The sequence below is a fragment of the Hesperophylax consimilis genome, chromosome 17 (assembly GCF_061612785.1).
Source record: "Hesperophylax consimilis isolate HC1 chromosome 17, BYU_Hcon_1.0, whole genome shotgun sequence".
Taxonomy (NCBI): domain Eukaryota; kingdom Metazoa; phylum Arthropoda; class Insecta; order Trichoptera; family Limnephilidae; genus Hesperophylax; species Hesperophylax consimilis.
In genome coordinates, this window is record NC_142852.1 from 25,082,829 (window position 1) to 25,102,747 (window position 19,919).

Consider the following 19,919-nt stretch of genomic DNA (forward strand, 5'->3'; position numbering starts at 1 on the left):
ATATTCATGAGATAGGCTCTATTACAAAACGTACAGATATGGGATAAGCCATGAAAGTTCGGAGGTATGATTTCTTAATCTAATATCGATTTCCCGGAAATCTTCATCGCTCGAGGCATTTCTTTTGTAAATGATCTACTCTTGAGAGGTTTTCTCAATTACTTGATAGCATGATGTTATATTTTATCACATTGTGTCTATAAGTTATTCATATGCCGTCAATTATTTATAATGTTGGGGAAATTCAACAAAGCATTCGAAATATCAAGTATGTATCACTATGTAACCAACTCAGCACAGTGTTTTCCGTTAAACGTTTCAAATCATTATTTATTTTCGGCCACCATACAAAACTTTTCGCAATTAATTTAGTTTTGAAAACCCCTGAATGAGATCGGTATAACATTTTAAAAACTATATGTTGATATAGAATACATCCGTTAGTTAAAGACTCTGCTCTCAATATATTATAATAAAACAAATAAAAAACTTTATTCCACTTAATTTTATTTTGACCGTAACCGGTTTCAGCTCGTCAAAGCCATCTTCAGACTGGATTCTGGACTCTGCTCTTAGTTTTAAAAACCCCCAACTGAGATCAGTATAACGGTAAACCTCTTCTTTTAATGATTCTGGAATAACAACTCTATGTTAACATATAATACATCCGTTAGTTAAAAACCACTCTAATCTTTTTTTAAATTATCATTCTGTATCTTTTTCGACCAACCTTCAATAAGATGACTTTTTTTTTGACTTAATACATTTTCTTCCTCAGTTTCGCTTTTTATTTATTCTAATTACAAATTTGACCCATTATTTTCGAAATAATTTATTATATAATTATATGACCTGATTCCAATTTATCATCAGAAGGATTATTATCAATCGGACATGTACATAAAAGTTCTGAAAAGTTATGTAATGTTTCAATCTTGATGCCGCCATCTTTGGATGTTTGATCGTTAACAAAAATCCTAACTAACGGTTGATTATCCACTGATAGAATAAATTCTCTACGGTACAAATATTGATAAAATTTCTTAACCCCGAAAATAATCGCCGTTTTCTCAATGTCCGGATAGAATAATTATATTCTGCCTTACTTAAAATACAACTAGAGAAACCTATAGGTCTTTCATTCTCATTATTAAACACATGTAAAAGTGTTGCTGCAACTCCGTTCATGGTTCCATCAATCTGTTACTAATTTAACAGGAATATTTACATCAAAATGATTGAATATTCTATCTGTTGTTAGTATTTTTGGAATTGTCTCATAACTCTCGTATTTTTTATTCCAACTTAATTCTCAAACTAAATCAGAAAACAAAAACAAAAAAAAACTATTTTTTTAACATTTTGAAATAAACATAATTTTTTAAATACATTTTTTGGTGTAAACACAAACTTTTTTTTAAAAATGGTTCGGCTTTAGTTTAAAATACACATTTTATTACACAAATGTATTTTAAGGATTATCACCACCTCACTTTTTTTTGTCTTATTCAAAAATTATTACAAAAGGTCGGAACCTTTGGTTACAAAGAGGTGTATTTGCGTTTTGATTATTTTGTGGTAAACTTCTATATTCGAATATAAAGATTGTTTTTTTTCTTCTTTCTTACCCCGTTTATTACTAACAATGCTGGTAAGGGAGATCTGTAGAGAGATCGTGTAATGGAAAACATATGTAAAAGAGAATTAAGTTTGTGGGAAAGAAATAAAAATTATAGCGAAAAATGCTTGTGGATGACAGTTTCTTTATTTGAAGGAGTCCATTTCAAATTATTCACTGACGACTGTCTGTTTTACAAATTAACTTAGATCTATTAAATATTGGTTTAAAATAAATGACTTATTTCTAAATACATACAATCGTCAATACATCATTTTAACTAAAATAAATCCAATATTCACTGAATACAACATAAGTAGATATAATTTTAAAAAAGAATCAACGATTCTTAGACAGAAAAGGTAACAGTATTTTAAACCGTTATTCCAAAAAACCATTTTATTCTCTTCTAGACCACATTTTGTATCTTCACACATTTAATTTGAATAAATAAATAATTAAAAAATAATAATAAAATAATTGTTAGACGTTAGGATAAAAAAGTAAAAACATTAATTTATTAATATTCGTATGCAACACTAGAAACACACACAGGTATCTACAAGAAAAATATTCATGACATTAATAATTAAATTGATGCCTTTAAAAACCCAATTTAACACTTAAAAAAGTCGAACTTTTTTATTGATTTTTTACAATGCTTGAAAAAATGTGACCTTACCGGGGTACCCCGTTCTGAGGTCACAATTAATCACATCAAGCTGATAACGTGATGAAGCCCTATAAACGTTTTTTAAAGACAATCGTAAAACGTTTCCCACCCGTCGACTTTTCTGGCGGAATGGGTCGTCTTGAACTTTTTGATGGCTGGGGAAGATGGATGTCATCACTGAAGTGATTGTATTTTAGATTCTGGAGTGTTGTAGCACATCCACGTCTCATCCCCCGTCAAGATATAGTCCAGAAAAGCTTCGCCCTACTGTACAAAATAATCCAGAATTTCACGCGGATCTTATACGGACATGAGGTGGCGGGAGCGCACGATGACATCTCCATCGGAAGAATTTACTATGACTGAAAAAGATTGGCCGACAAACATGTGGGACCGAACACACTTACTGTTAAACACCAGGTGCGCCAACTTCGAAACTAGGATGATCTTTGTAATAAAATAAAATATAACGCGAAGGTGAATGGTAGAATAAATCGGGGACGAACAACTATATTGCGTCGACCAGGTGAACCAGATACTTGAGTATGTTAAGAAAAACAGCAGAATACGTGTTAGAGATTATCTTTCCCTTAACTATATACCTACCCGAAACCTGGGCATGAGACATACTTACAACATGTGTATAAAGAGTTTTTATTTTTATAAATTGTTTTTAAATAACAAAAAATAATATGTTAGCATGGGAGATAATTCGAGAGCAAAAACTACGGAGTTCCTCAAGGATCCTTACTGTGGCCACTCATATTCCAAATGTGAAATATAACTGGGCCTACAAAGTGACAAACACTTGACCTTTAAACAGCACATAGAAAGGCTGAAATAAAAAAAATCATTCAACTAATTGATGTATTTGGTAGAATCGCTAACCTTCTACCAACAGATGTAAAGATGGGCTTATACTTTAGCTTAATACAGTCCCACCCAAATTAACTGATATAAATATGAAGAAAAACACACATTACTAACTTTACCGATTAGCAAATAATACATAGTAAAATGATTAATAAAACTCATCAACTATAAAACACATGTCCCCACAAAAATACTATTCAAAGAAACTAATTAAGAATTAGAAATTCTATGAATAAACGAGAAACATAACACTTTTAAACTATAATATACAAAATGTACCAGTACACACGAACACAATATTTATGAAAACGTCACAAGAACACGAAAACTATATTAGACAATATAGTAAGTTGTACACAAATACAGTTATGACTGAAAGTGGTAAGAGAAGCATAGGTCATGAGTGTTTTAATATTAACATCCCTATAAGAACATGAATAATTAGTAACACAATAGTAAACAATCATAAAAAAATTCTTCACTATGATTCAGCACGTGTTTTATCAGGTTGTGGTTTCTAAAACATTTGTTATTTGAAATATATCCATATTACAGATTAACAGAAGAAAAGAATATTGTTTTAAAAAATAATCACAATAAAATGTTTTCTTTTTAACGTTACTACCCAATTCAATAGAGAAAAAAGTTTCTCGTATTTGAGTCGGGGAGTAGTGCCATTACAGTATACATAAGGTAAAGAAAAGAATGAAAGTTTTTATTTATAAAGTAAGAAAACAACAAGTTAATATAATATGAAAACAAAAGTGTATATAATGAAATAGACCAATATAGCAGTTACTAAATTAGATACATAATAAATGTAAATAAATTTAAGAATATGGATGTTGTAAAATAAAAAATAATATTATTAAATTTCGATTAATAAGCAGGTGGTAGGTGGAAAGTACATAAAGTTATTCTATTCAGTTGGAATAAAGCAGAGATGATGATATTGCAAGGGTAGGTAAATTGCGACAATAAGCTATTGGTTAGTTAGAATTCTGATATGATATTTGAAGAGGATATGTTAAAAAAAGAAATATATATTTATATTTTGGTATTTTTTTGTTAATTAACAAAACGCCACGTGATCTTGATCAGTTTGTAATTTTTGGAAATGTAACTGTAGTATTGGAATGATCTTTGAGAGAATAATAAGAAAAAAAAACATGTATTGTTTATTATCGGCGGTGAGTCATCAAATGTCTCGTATAATATATATTTCGATAAAATGAACAAAGATCATGAAAAAAACTAAACATAGGACATTTATAAAGTTTTTATACCGTAATACTTCTCTTTTGAGGAGATGAATAGTTCTGTTCGGCACAAAACAGATCAGGCCAATAACACTTTCGAGAACGTAAATAGTTGCACTCGGAACATATAAAGTTTTTTCTCCAGTATGAGACAAAATGTGCCACTTCAGATATGGCTTGAAACATGAAAAAGGTTTTTCTGGACAGTGAAAATGCGCGTGATTTACTTCGACAAATTAAAACTTTTTTCTCTACTGTGAATAAGTTTGTGTCTCAACAAATTTCCGTTTTGAGAATATGAATTATTGCACAAAAAATATGAAAAAAGTTTTTCTCCCGCGTGAGTCAGCACGTGGCACGTCAAATATTTCTTTTAGTAAATGTATAATTGCACTTAAAAGAATTATTTGGAAGACGAAAAAGTGTTTTCGCCACTGTGAGTCAGCATATGTTTCGTCAATTTTCCCTCTTGAATAAATGAGATTTTGCACAAAGAACATGAAAAAGCTTTTTTTCCAGAGTGAGTCAGCATGTGGCTTATCAAATTTCCCTTTTGCGAATATGAGTTATTGCACAAAGAACATGAAAAAGGTTTTTCTCCAGTGTGAATCCGCATGTGTATCTTTAGAGAGCCTTTTTGAGAACATGAATAGTTGCAATCCAAACATGAAAAAGGTTTTTCTCCAGTGTGAGTCGGCATGTGTCTTGTCAAATTTCCCTTTTGAAAAAATGAGCTATTACACAAAGAACATGAAAAAGCTTTTTTGCCAGTGTGAGTTAGAATGTGGCTTATCAAATGTCCCTTTTGTGAAAATGAGTTATTGCACAAAGAACATGAAAAAGGTTTTTCTCCAGTGTGAGTCAGCATGTGGCTAGTCAAATGATCCTTTCGAGAGCATGAATAGTTGCACATAGAACATGAAAAGGGTTTTTCACCGATGTGGGTCAACATGTGCCTCGTCAGTAGGTTTTTTCGATTAGATGTATAATTGCACTCAGAACATGAAAAAGGTTTTATGCCACTGTGAGTCAGCATGTGGCTCGCCAAATATTTATTATAGAAAGATGAATAGTTGCACTCAGAACATTTAAAACATTTTTTTCCTGTGTGAATCAGCATGTGTATCTTTAGAGAGCCTTTTTGAGAAAATGAGTTATTGCACTCCAAACATGAAAAAGGTTTTTCTCCAGTGTGAGTCAGAATGTGAATCGTCAATTTTTTCTTATAGAAAGATGAATAGTTGCACTCGGGACATTTAAAACATTTTTTTCCAGTGTGAGTCAGCATGTGGCTCGTTAAATATTTCTTTTGAAAAGATGAATAGTTGCACTCGGAACATTTAAAACATTTTTCTCCACTGTGAGTCAGCATGTGGCTCGTCAAATAATTCTTTCGAGCGAATGAATGGTTGCACACAGAACATGAAAAGGGTTTTTCACCGATGTGGATCAACATGTGCCTGGTCAGTAGGTACTTAAGATTAGATGTATAACTGCACTCAGAACATGAAAAAGGTTTCTTGCCACTGTGAGTCAGCATGTGGCACTCCGAGGTTTCAGTTGATTGTGTCTTCAGATCTGATGATAATTTTGAAAATAAAGGATTAATAGTAAGCTTCATGTGATTTATTAGTTTCGTGTCAGAAAAGAACTAACGTAAAAGTAAAAAATAGGTTCCCACAGGAACAGGTGACTTATTAGTGCCTTGCACTTATTTATACTTTTGAATTGAAACCCCGACTTTAACTTTATAAAAAAAGATTAACTTTATAAAACAATTTTATTTATAAATAGTGTTAGCAATGTAATGTGAAGAATTAAAAATTATTATTCTAACTAAGACTTTACATGAATTATATTTTTAGTTTCAGAAAATATTCATTAAGCGGGCATCTTATTCATATTCAAATATCGCAGCAGTATTTTCAGACGTGTTGCTGCAGGATAAATCATTTCAGAGGCCGCATATAACAGAACACTCCAATACTGCTCGGTTGTTTTTTTTTAGGAATTTATGTGAATACGGGAAATCAGTGGGACAAATGTTTATTATTATTTCTGTATTATAAGCTGTTAGTATTTTCTACGAAATTACTTCTGCAGCAACCAAATCAAACACATTCTACCATTTAGATTTCACTTTTGCGCTCCATTCGCGTATTTATGTTTTGCGATATTCATAAGCTTTATAACGAAAACATCTTTTTTCACAAATTCAGTCTTCCAGAAAATTTAAGTTATTTTCTAACTGCCTTAGAAATGTAGTAATAATAATGGCAAATACCATGTTTGGATACTTTGTCGTTTACCTTAAAGTAAAAGAAATTATTATAGTTTCAAAAAAAATATAAAAATCAAATAATTTATTTAAACCACAATCTAACAATTATTTGTAGTTAGTTTTATATGGAGTTCCATTTTGGAATTAATTTTTTCACATGTTCTAGGTTCGGAGACATAATGGCTTAGAACTTCCTCGGTAGGTAATTACTACCTGAAAAAATCAGCATTCAGGTTTTTTGTCTAGATTAACTGGACTACTAAGAGGGAAAAAAACATTTTACCTGCTGTCTTGACAGTTCTTTTAAAGCGTTCCAAACACTCCTCTTTAACACCCGGTAGGTCTATGTCAATTTTCGTATTTGGAAACACCCCTTTATTTTCTTCTCGGGGTCCAAGCTCCGCCTTGATGGTAACAGACTCTATATTAAAGCAACCTGAAAGACAATACAACAAAGTATTTTAACCGTCAATCTACACAAAAAGCTTATTTTCAATTAAAATTAAAAAAAAATTAAATTAAAGTCATTAAATCAAATATTTACGACAAAAGTTAACATTGATTGACCACACAGGAGCAAGAATAAGGTGAAAAGACTTAAAGCTTTATATAGGAAATAATAAAGATGCCAGATGTTACTTCAAAGACCGATGTTTCAAGAAGGAAAACATTTACTCTTGACTACCTTCAGAACACGGTTTTATTATTATAAGTCAATGGAATGACATTTTCTTTCATAAATATTTAGTTAATAGACACGAATTTATGTCAAAAACAGATGAGGGTTTATTGTGAGCAATACTTGAGCTTAGAGTTTTGTAGCTAAGCAGTTATAGCAAAGATTTATTTTAAAGTAAATACGTCCTGTTTGCACGACATTTCGAAACGGACATGGATTCCGAATATCCGAATTTAATATTCTACATTTTATACGAATGCAATGAAAACTAACCGTCTGTCTGAGTACTCTCCTCATATTGCAAACATTCCTTCTTTATATCTGGAATATCGAAATTTATATCTGTATACGGTATTTCATCTCCGCCTTCCTCCTGGGGCCCTGGTTCCGTTTTGATGGAAACAGTCTCTTGATTTGGTAGATCCATGGCACTGCTGTCGTAGCGTTTGGTAATTTGTTCCGGCCAAACAAATATACCTGAAAAAGAACATAGTTGTGACGGAACCCTACTTTGTATCTGCTGTGAAAATTTGGTTGGGCTTGTAATATTCTGTAAAAACCAAGAAATAGTATTCATAACACATAGTAGGAAATTAGAATATAATTACGTGTGTACTTTGACCTTGAAGTTAAAACAATTGAAAACGGTTGAAAAAGTCGACGTTAATGGTCAGATATATTAATATTTAAATAGGAATTACCGTTCCGCTTTGGGTACCGATTGGCGTAAGTTAAACTATGTAGATAGTTTTAGACATTTGAGCATGACATAAGAACAGTGGTCGCTACCAAAATGAAGATCAATGAAAATAAAAATTATCACTTACTAATATCAACTATCGTAACTATACTTAATAACTATCACAAGTATGGGATTATGCGTTAAACTGCGCGGGTGACTGGATGAAACAATGGACGTTAAAGAAAGCATGTGTCAAAAAATTATGATTTAAACATAGACATTAAAGTCATAGACAATTATATTTATAATTTAACAATAAAATTTGACAAAATACAATATTCTACAGCAGCACACATAAGCGTAACTACATTGCCCACTCTCCGATACAACGACTTCACACCATGAGAAATCATTACTTGGGTGATGTTGACATATTTAATATCAACTTGGCAAGTTTGGTGGATCATTTAAAACATTCATTTCAACAATACTCCTAAACACATCATGTAAACCTACAAATAGCTGTAATTTTCTGTTTTTGTTTTTTGTATTTGTATGAATTGTTGCATAGCTTTTATAAAATGTAATTTTATTCTTATTTTTTATGTTTCAAAGTATATGTCAACTTAAAATTATACTATCAACCATGTAAAGGCCCTCTGGGTGTTAAATAATAAATAAATAAAAATAAATAAATTTCTAAAACCTGATCTCGTCGATTCATTCCAATAATATTAGTCTAGTGTACTATAACATCATGTTGTTGTTCTTCAAGGTTCGTAGAAAACGTATTTTATAAGGTTGGCTCATACAGGCAGTTTTCGAAAATAAAAATGCATTCGGCCGCTCATGAGCTCGTGACGTAATCTGAAGACCCGAAACAAGTGATAAATTTGACAGCCAGCCATTGTCTACCACAACAATACTCTATTCTTTGTTAATTATATCTTCCCTGAAGGTGCGGTTTCAGTGTTTTAAAGTGTCACAACACTAAAGGAATACGAAGGTAAACCCTGAATAAATTAAATATCTTTCTTTTTTTTAGTACAAAAGGATACACGAATTACATTACACAATATAGTACAGTTATTAATTACATAATATAAGTATTTGATGTACCCCCATAAATAAAAATAGCTTGTGTGTATGGGGGGTGTTGTTATGATGGTTTATATTTGATATGATTCAGTTCAACTGTTCGGAATACTTTTTAAGGTGGCTTTTGAATTCGTTTAAAAAAAATAAAATAAAAAAATTTAACTCCGAGATATTCATTTTTTTTTTTTTTTTTTTTTTTATGTGACACCTCACAAGAGTGTCCCTGCCTGTGCTGTGCACAGACAGGGGAACTATGTCACCACCCGGTTGGGTGGCGTTGTGAGGCGGAGTAAGGTAGGGGCTGTAGGAAGGGATTTGTTAATGCGGGCCTTGAAGAGGCTCGGATTATAGGAGGGAGGAAAAACAGATGCCGGTAGCTATATCGATTCATGGTTAAACTGTCCTATTATTTTTTTACATTTAGGAGTAGGAAGTATTGACGTTTGTCTAAGATTTCTGTTATTTTTAAAGGGTGCAATTTTATTTTGAATATAGTTTTTATAAATTTGTTATGTTGCATGGTAGAAGTATAATGCACTTAATTTTCTGACCTTAAATTCTTTGAATAAAAGTTCGGACGAATATGTATAGGGTTTTTTTAAAATAGTTTTTATTGTTAGTTTTTGTGATATGTAAATTGTTTGTGTTTGATTTTTATATGTACCGCCCCAGCCTATAATGCCGTATTGTATAATTGATTGACAGAAAGCGAAGTATGTGGTTCTAAGTAATTTTTCGATTAAAATATCTCTTAAACATCTAAATATATATGTTAGTTTCCTTATTCTGTTGTTCGGAATATTTATATGTGGGGACCATTTTAAACGCTGGTCTATTGTTATGCCTAGGTACTTAATATCGGTCTTGCTTTTTATGTTTGTGCATAACATATTGCATTTGTGGTTTTCTGTATTTTTCACAGAGTGATAATTATGTTTATTTCTTTAGGTGTTTCTTGTTTTTTAATGAAAAATGGTAAATAATAAGTTTTTTTAGAATTTAAAGTCAACAGGTTTTCATCAAACCATAATTTTAGTTCATTGATATCTGTATTTGCCATGTTATTTAATTCTGACCAGGTGTTTGCTTTTAGTAGTAGGACTGTATCGTCAGCGTAAGAGACAGTGTCTCCATATTTGGAAATATTGAATATATCATTGACATATATAATAAATAATAATGGTCCCAAAACCGTGGGAATAATAAGTAGACTATATATGTAGACTTTAGATTTTGAGTCGAAAGAGGTATATGGTGCTATGAAACCACAGTGGGCGTCAATTGATAGGTATCTGTGAGCGCCTATGTTGATATTGGGTGGTAAATATTGTGAAAATAGATAAGTCGCATATGTGGATTGGTGACCGGATAAATCAACACACTGAGGATTTAACACACATTTTAAAAATGATATAAAGTCATGGAAAATGATGAAACTAAAACTTTATTAACAGGGTTAAGAAGGTTAGGTTAGGTAAGGTTTTTCTTTTCATCGTTTCTAATGGCTTTATATCACTTTTGAAATGTGTGTTAAATCGTCAGTGTGTTGATTTATCATGGAACCGCTTTGATTATTAGAGCCCCAAATGCTGACTTAAAGTAAGGGTTTGCCACTATTCCAGGCAGAGACGAGACTCTCATCATCAGAGCTAGGGGGACTGTTTTCATGACATACCTGCGATAGAGATAATCCAACCCGTTACATGATGATAATATTAAATACGTACTCTTGTGCAAACGTACCTTCCCGCGCAAAATTCCGAATTTTCCCCGTATGTTATACATGAGAACACTTACATTACTCAATGTGCATCTTTTTGCAAAAACGAAAACTTGGAAAAATAATCTTGCAGACGTGTTTATTAAAAATAAACATATTTATTTCTAAATACATAGATTTTCTAATTGAAAATGAATTTTTACTTCACAAAAACATACCTGTATATTTAACCTAAAAACGAATTTATAGTCTTTGAAACTTCACAGTTTGAAAACACATTCCTTTCATAAAAAAAATGGCAATGATACTCTCGGTTTTTTTTCAGCATGTCCATACATTTTAGTTTTTTAATACCTATAAAAGTGTCACATTTTTTCACACAAAACTTGAGAATAACTGTTCAATATTTTTAACATCGTTTTCACAAGTATTTATCTCGCATCTCTGTAAAACTTTACGATTGACATTTGACATTATTTAAAATGATGTGGTTGTGATGTCACAGCGTTTATTTTGGGTGAGTCTGTAACGCAGTTGTGAGATGCTCCTGGACACACTGATCCTGAGATTCCTACCCATCCCTCATACATCTTCCTTCCCTGAACTTCCTCTCCTTAAAAATACATAGCATCCACAAATATGACAGACCCTTTTGGAAAAAAATTAACTTCATACTCCTCTGTGGGTATAATGTAAAAAAACACTACGAAATAGTACTAATATAATTTTAATTCTTTGAAAAAACTCTTACTTTTCGCGTGTATCGGAAAGTGGTGAAATTAGCCACTGAAATATATTTTTGTTGCTCCAGTACCTACCATAATGCAAATGTCGAAACTAAACGTCTAGTAATGCACTTATCTTTGACCTAGCTGTCATAAGATGCACAAAGCGTTTAACAGCCCTATTTTTTATAAATTTAAATCTACCAACATCAAGATGAGGTCTTATTAGATAAGCAATAATTGTGTCATCTTTAAGTTTTATTTTCCAATCATTTGTTTTATCGATTTCCAAGTTGCTGTTAAAATAGGTATACGCTGACTACGAGTGCCCAATAAAATTTAACACTTTCCCGACATAATTACTAATTCCTGATGATCTCAAACTGTGCCCGTGGTATTGCTCTCAGGTGCAAAGCTTTCACTTAGAACAAATTTCACTTCGTTTCATTTTTACACTCAAAATAAATATGACATATTTATCAAAATATACCACTTCGCGGCCATTTTACATCGTACTTTTTGCCGGGAACTTGATTCCTGCCAACTACCAACCTCTCCACAATAAACCCAAGATGTTTGCGCTCGGTGCTAGGCTGCTCTGTGCAGTCTGCGCATGAGCGGTTTCACAGGCGGGTATTCAAAAAACGTTTCTCTACTATATACCTACTCTGTGGTTTCTCACGTGTAGTCAATCAAGACAGATCTGACATATCTGAGAATGTCAATTACTACATTGCGGCCTTTTCCGTCACTTTTATTCATTCACGAGTTTGTTAAAGATGAATGGGAAACCATTAGGTATTTGCAACAGTTAAATGTCCTTCCGAAAACTAAATTGTGTCCTTCATGAAAAGACAAGGTGTTGGAATGGACCAAAACCAGCTCTTTAATTGGCGATGTCGGAAGATGGTGAAAAAAATTAAAAAAGCTTCTAAATTGTGCGACACTCGTATCACAATGCGCCAAAACACCTGGTTTGACAACTCAAAGATGCCAATAGGTACAATGATAAAGCTTACGTACATGCTTGTACGTTGCAAAGAGGATCTCCAAGACATCGCCCATGAGCTAACTCTGGACCGTAACACGGTCGGCTTATGGATGAAGTTTGTTCGGCAAGTTATGGAGGAGTGGGCCATGACTGACATGGAACCAGTGGGGGGTCCAGGAAGAACAGTCGAAATAGACGAATCCAAATTTTGAAAACGAAAGTATCACCGTGGACATCGCGTGGAGGGCCAATAGGTGTTTGGCGGCATCGAGCGCGTAGGACAATATTCCCGGCTCTGCACGGTCCCGCCATCGACTCCATCGGGAAATAATCATAGCGCCTTGGCCCTGGCCACCGTCCCTGGCCAGCGCTACACCGGATCACAGCGCCCTGATTCCAACGCATCTGACCAGCGCTACATCCGCGCACTTAGACCACGCAGCATCCTCCCTGGTCTTTGCACCTCTCGTACAACCGCCTACAAGGTCCACTGCACCTTCGGATTTCCTGTCAGCACTGGAGTACCCGAAGACCCACGTTCTTCGCCAGTTCCTGACCAGCAGCGGCGTCAACTCACTGACCCGCGCTTGACCAGCACATCATCGCCTGCATCCGGAGTGTTCAACATCAATCCTAAGTCATCTCTCATCACGCCAACCTGACTCAATAAAACACTGTGACCTTCACGACCTCTTTCATTTCGTGCCCCTCACCAGATCCCTAAAAATATAAATAATAAATAACATCGGACCACATCTGTAAACATCGTGTTTCATCGTTGACATTTATCTCACGCAAGGCAACAGTCGGGTTTCACAATTCAGGTTTAATGCACAAAATCATCCTCCCTTTCTCACAATAAATTAATATAAGCCTATGAAAAATAATCACAAAAATAATTTTACAAAAGAGCGAATTAGTTTTCAAATTTTTCAATGGTGAAACGTTGTGTTACAAGCCGGCATAACGAGGGTGTTTTTATAGCGTGATAAGGTATGTGTTAAGTATATATGAAGTTACTCCACGAAACAAGAAAGAACGTTATTTTATAAGCAATAATTATTAACCTAAAACACTCATCCACATCTCCTGAAAAATCTCCTGATAAAAGATATATGACGCCAACGGGACTTGAACCCGTGTCCTTTCGATTTCCGGTCGACAGCTCTGACCACTGAGCTATGGCGGCTTATCTCTTATCCGCGAAATAATTCAAAATATACTAGTGTTTCATTCAACAATTACTGCTTGTTACATTTTTTCCCACCTGAAACAACCAACTTTATTTTATATGAGAAAGGCATTGTAAGTTCTAACTCTCTCACTAGATGGTGTCGAGACAAATTGTCTACATTTTTCAATGAAAATACTAAAACTTGTCAAATATTAATTATTATTTTTTTGGTAAACTAATATTTTAAGACAAGATTTTTTATGCATAGCACAAAGGGTAACAATTATGTTATGTTACCCTTTGTGCTATGTATAAAAAATCTTGTCTTAAAACATTAGTTTACCAAAAAAATAATAATTAAGGAAGAACGTAATCCACGTATACCAATAGAACAAAACAAGTTGGGACAAGGTGATACCCAAAATTACTATCCTTTTTTATATAAGCTTTAATACTTGACAAATCATTTTAGTATTTAAGTAATCCTGCGCAAATTTATAATACATAACTTACCAATTTTAAGAAATGAAAAAAAAACGTGGTTTGCAGGAATAAATTTTTAAATTTTGTAAAAAAAAATGTAGTATTCCTTGCCTAAACGAAAATTGGTTGAGTGACGGAAACAAAAACCGTAACCATATTGGATCCAGTCAAAGGGGCGATGGTGAGAAGTGTTGCAGTGCGCATTTATATATAATTATCTAAAGTTTAAAAAATTAATTGATGCAATTTATAGAATTTATTATAGATACAAAAGAAAATAAAATTGCATGTTAGTAAGCTTTGCCTGTCCAACTAGGAAAGTTTCCCGTTCCAGGACAGACAAATTGACAAGTGTAGTTCATATAATTCCTTAAAAAATGTACATAATTACATAACAACAAAAATCATTTTTCTCTGCAACTAAGTTGTGCAATGAAGAAAAATATATATCTATGTATATATAAACTTTAAATTTTTATTTTTACAGTAGTCGTGGCTTTGTAAAGATTAACATGGAAACATATATTATATTCGGATTTACAGTATCTCTTACACTTTAAATCCTTTATAAGTTAGGTATTTAGTAGTTACGAAAAGTAGAAATAGAGATTTTTTTATTTTTAGTTGTGACAAAGCAGAAAAGTAACCTGGTAGCAAATATTATATTGGGAATTTACCGAAATAAAATGCTAACATATAATATTTACGGATTTACAGTGTATGAGGTAAGTTAGTAGTATTAGACGGTGTAAACAAGGTACCTGATAACATGTTGGCATAACCTAGTAACATTAAGATTAGATTAGACCACACAATTGCCAGTTCATATCTTAAGACGTAGTAAGCCTATTTGCTAAAGATTGAATTTAAAATATGTTTTTCAATGAAATCCATGAATATTTCGACAAGAAGTGGACTGAGGGGCGATCCTATTTGTAATCCGTCGTTTTGTTGATAGAATTTATCGTTAAACTCAAATTAGTTGGTTTCCACACATATTTTAAATAGATCGAATAGGTATTTTTTAATAACTGGGTTTATATTAGATTCGTCTAAAATATCTTCAATGATTTTAAGGCATTCTTGAATAGGGATATTGCTTAGAGGCTAACTACGTCTAAAGATATGAAATGGCAATTTTATTTTTTTTTTTTTTTTTGGTACATTATTTTATTACAATTTATGTTTTCAATTGTGTGGTAGATTTATGTTTTTTATTTTATTTACAAGTTCGAGAGAATTTTTAAAAATTTAATTCGCTACCCCTACTAGATATCTTCAAACCTAGTGCAAATGTGAGTGCATTATGAAGTACTTAATTATGCTATTAAAATAACCCTATGAGTCATCATTTGGGAATAACTAACATAAAGACCTTCAGTCAAATTTAAACATTACAGTAAATGGGGAAACTTTACTGGGGTAATTACTAACATTTAATAATTAATAATTACTAACATTTACATAACCATTAATAATTACTAAAATTTTACTCAGAAATCAGTAATTGAAATTAAAATACCTATCTAGAAATAATATAAATGTATCGTCTGTAAGTGGGCTACCCACAGTTTGATAATGCCTTTAGAGGGCGAAACAGCTGTCACGCGTAACAATAATTAAACAGCAGAACTTGTTTAAAAATAAACTGTTTTTATCAACCCAATAACAATATTATTAAATATATAAATAATAAAAATTAAAATGGAGTTCCACAAATTAAACTTGAGAACAGTAAATAAAATAAACTATATCGGACCGCATTTGTAGACATCGTGTTTCATCATTGACATTTACCGCACGCAAGGCAACAGTCGGGTTTCACATTTCAGATTTGATGCACAAAATCAACATTTTTTTCTCACAATAAATTAATTTAAGCCAATGAAAAATATCAAAAAAGTGAAATAATTTTTGAAACTCACGATGTAACGTTGTGTTACAAGACGGCATGACGAGGTTATTTTAACGCGGTAAAGGTATGTGTTAAGTATATATGAAGTTACCCTATGAAACAAGAAAGCACGAAATCCACGTATACCAAGAGACCAAAAAAAGTGGGGAGAAGGTGATAACCAAAATTACTTTCCTTTTTATATAAGCTAGTTATAATAGTCGAACTTCGAACGTTTAAAACGTTTTTCTTCATTTCGAGTCAGCATGCAGTCCGTCAAATATTTTTTTTATTAAATAAATAGTTGCACTTGGAACTTGAAAAAGGTTATTCTCCACTGTGACTCATCAAGTGGATCGTCAAATAATTATTTTTAGTACATGAATAGTTGCACTCGGAACACATGAAAGGTTTTTTTCAAGTGTGAGTCAGCATGTGGCCCGTCAAATATTTCTTTTGAGTACATGAATAGTTGCACTTGGAACACGAAAAAGGTTTTTCGCCACTGTGAGTCAGCAAGTGGCTCGTCAAATATACCTTTCGAGAATATGAATTATTGCACAAAGAACATAAAAAGGGTTTTTCTCCAGTGTGAGTCCACATGTGGCTCGTCAAATATCTTTTTTGAGTACATGTATAGTTGCACTTGAGACACGAAAAAGGTTTAACTTCAGTGTGAGTCAGCATGTGTCTCTTTAGAAAGAACTTTTGAGAACATGAATAGCTGCACTCGGAACACGAAAAAGTTTTTTCTTCAGTGTGATTCAGCATGTGTCTCTTAAGGTAGCACTTTTGAGAACATGAATAGTTGCACTCAGAACATAAAAAAGGTTTGTCTCCAGTGTGAGTCAGCATGTGGCCCGTCAAATATCTCTTTTGTGTACATGAATAGTTGCACTCGGAACACGAAAACGGTTTTTCTTCATTGTGAGTCAGCATGTGGATCGTCAAATATTTCTTCTTAATACATGAATAGTCGCACTCGGAACACGAAAATGATTTTTCGCCACTATGAGTCAGCATGTGGCTCGTCAAATTACGCCTTTGAGTAAATGAATTATTACACAAAGAACATGAAAAACGTTTTTCTCCAGTATGAGTCCACATGTGGGTCGTCAAATTTGTCTTTTGAGTACATGTATAGTTGCACTCGCAACACGAAAAAGGTTTTTCTCCACTGTGAGTAACCATGTGTCTCATCAAATTGTTCTTTCGATAGAATGAATAGTTACACTCTGAACATTTAAAAAGTTTTTCACCACCGTGAATCAGCATATGGCTCGTCAAATATTTATTTTGAGTAGATGAATAGTTGCACTGGGAACATTTTAAACATTTTTCTCCTATGTGAGTCAGCACGTGGCTCCTCAAATATTTCTTTCGAGAACATGAATAGTTGCACTCAGAACATGAAAAAGGTTTTTCACGGATGTAGGTCAACATGTTCCTCGTGAGAAGGCTCTTAATTGAAGACGTATAATTGCACTCAGAATATGAAAAAGATTTTTCACCACTGTGAGTCAGCATATGGCTCGTCAAATTTCCCTTTTGAGAATACGAATTGTGATGCTCCGTGGTTTCCACTAGTTGTGTCTTCAGATCTGACGGTAATTTGAAAAAAGGGATTATTAGTAGGCTACATGTGACATAAAAGTAAATAAATAGGATCCCAAAGCAACAGGTGACTAATTTGTGCCTTGCATTTATTAATACTTTTAAATTAAAACGCCGAGTTATAAATGGATTAACGATATAAAAACAATTTAATTAATAAATAGTGTTTGCAACATATTATGTACAGAATTAAGAAATTATAATTCTAGCACAAACTTTTCATAGATTTAAGTTTTTAGCTACTTTTCACCTGAAAAAATTCAGCATTCAATTTTTTTCTACATTGACTGGACTACTAAGAATGAAAAAACACTATACCTGCTGTCTTGGCAGTTCTTTCAAAGCGTTCTAAGCACTCCTTTTTAACATCCGGCAGGTCTATGTCAATTTTCGTATATTGAAATCCCCGTTTATCTTCTTCTCTGGGTCCAAGCTCCGCCTTGATGGTAACAGACTCTATATTAAAGCAACCTGAAAAACAATACAACAAAGTATATTAACCGTCAATGTACAAAAAGGTTTCTTTTAATTAAAAAAAAAACTTAAATTAAAATAAAATATTAATGATAAAAGATAACATTGATTAGCCACACAGGAGCAAGAATAGGGTGAACAGACTTAAAGCTTAATTTAAGAAATAATAAATGCCAGACGTCACTTCAAGGACCAATTTTTCAAGAAGGAAAACCATTTGCTCTTTACGACCTTCAGAACACGGATTTATTGTTTAAAGTCAATGGAATGATATTTGGTTTTATAAATATTTATGTAAATTTAGTTAATAGACACGAAAATATGTGAAAAACAGATGAGGTGAAACGACAAAGAAACGGGAATTTATTGTCAGCAATACATGAGTTAAAAGAGTGCTGTAGTTTAGCAGTTATCGCAATATCGCAATATCGCATATATTTTTAAGTAAATGCATCCTCTCTGCACGACATTTCGAAACGGACATGGATTGCGAACATCCGAAATAAACATTATAAAATATATATGTAAGCAATGCAACTAACCGTCTATCCGAGTACTCTCCTCATATTGTAAACATCCCATCTTTATATCTGGAAGGTCGACTTCTATATTCATATACGGTATTTCATCTCCGCCTTCTTCCTGGGTCCCTGGTTCGGTCTTGAAGGAAACAGTCACTTGATTTGGTAGATCCATGGCACTGTTGTCGGTTTGGTAATTGGTTCTAGCCCAAACAGAACATAGTTGTGACGACACCCTACATTGTATGTGCTTCTAACATTTGGTTTTGCTTGTAATATTCTGTAAAAACAATGAAATAGTATACATAACAGATTATTGGAAATTAGAGTATAATTGTATTTTTGTATAATTGTAAAATATAATTGTATAATTGTAATTTAGTTTGTACCTTGACCTTGTAGTTAAAACATTTGAAAACGGTTGAAAAAGTCGTCGTCAATGGTCAGATAGCTCTATATGTATAAATAAATCGGTATAACCGTTCCGCTTTTAACAAAATATCGGTAGTCTGTGGTTTTTAAAATCGGCGATTATATTAATCAATGCCTCCAAAATAGTATTCTGAAATTTTTGACAGTTCCTTACAAAAGACCAAACACATTTTCTAAGGCTGCCGTTAGGCTGGGTTTACACTTGTAAGTAAAATTTACGACTTTCGTAAATTTTTGATAAGTTACTCACAGGAGCGCTTACACGTGCATCCAACTTATCGTAAATAATGCTCACGGCAGTTGTTTGGAAGTTCTATTTACGAACTTCTCACAGAGACCACCTATCTATAGATTGATAACACCACCCTCTTTCCATACGATTGGTTTCGTCAAGTTTTAACCATAGATCTGGCAAATTTTAAGACACCACGCGTCTGTGACGTCATACTACACCATCGACAAAGGAAAGAGGAAATTTAAAAAAAGACGCAACTATAAACAATATAATTCTGATTCGGAACCTACCGAAAACCCAATTCATTGGCTCATTTTCTCTGGACAGCGTTTTTAATCAAAAGGAAGCTGAAAAACTAACTTATGGCATGTACAGTAATTTTATTTTTTAAATAAAATTATTGTATAATATAAGCACAAAACACATTTATAAGGTGAATTTAGAAGAAATAACTGTGTCAATATATAACTAGCTGATTTAAATGATAGTTATT

At 32.9% G+C, this 19,919-nt stretch overlaps 1 long non-coding RNA gene across 1 annotated transcript; it reads right to left on the reverse strand.

The window, feature by feature from the left end:
• Positions 1–16,376: 16,376 nt before the first annotated feature.
• Positions 16,377–19,011, reverse strand: LOC149416327 (uncharacterized). The gene is made up of 3 exons (XR_016303690.1): positions 18,781–19,011; positions 18,083–18,235; positions 16,377–17,751 (listed from the first exon to the last, which is right to left on the reverse strand). It is a non-coding gene; the product is annotated as an uncharacterized LOC149416327 (long non-coding RNA).
• Positions 19,012–19,919: the final 908 nt, after the last annotated feature.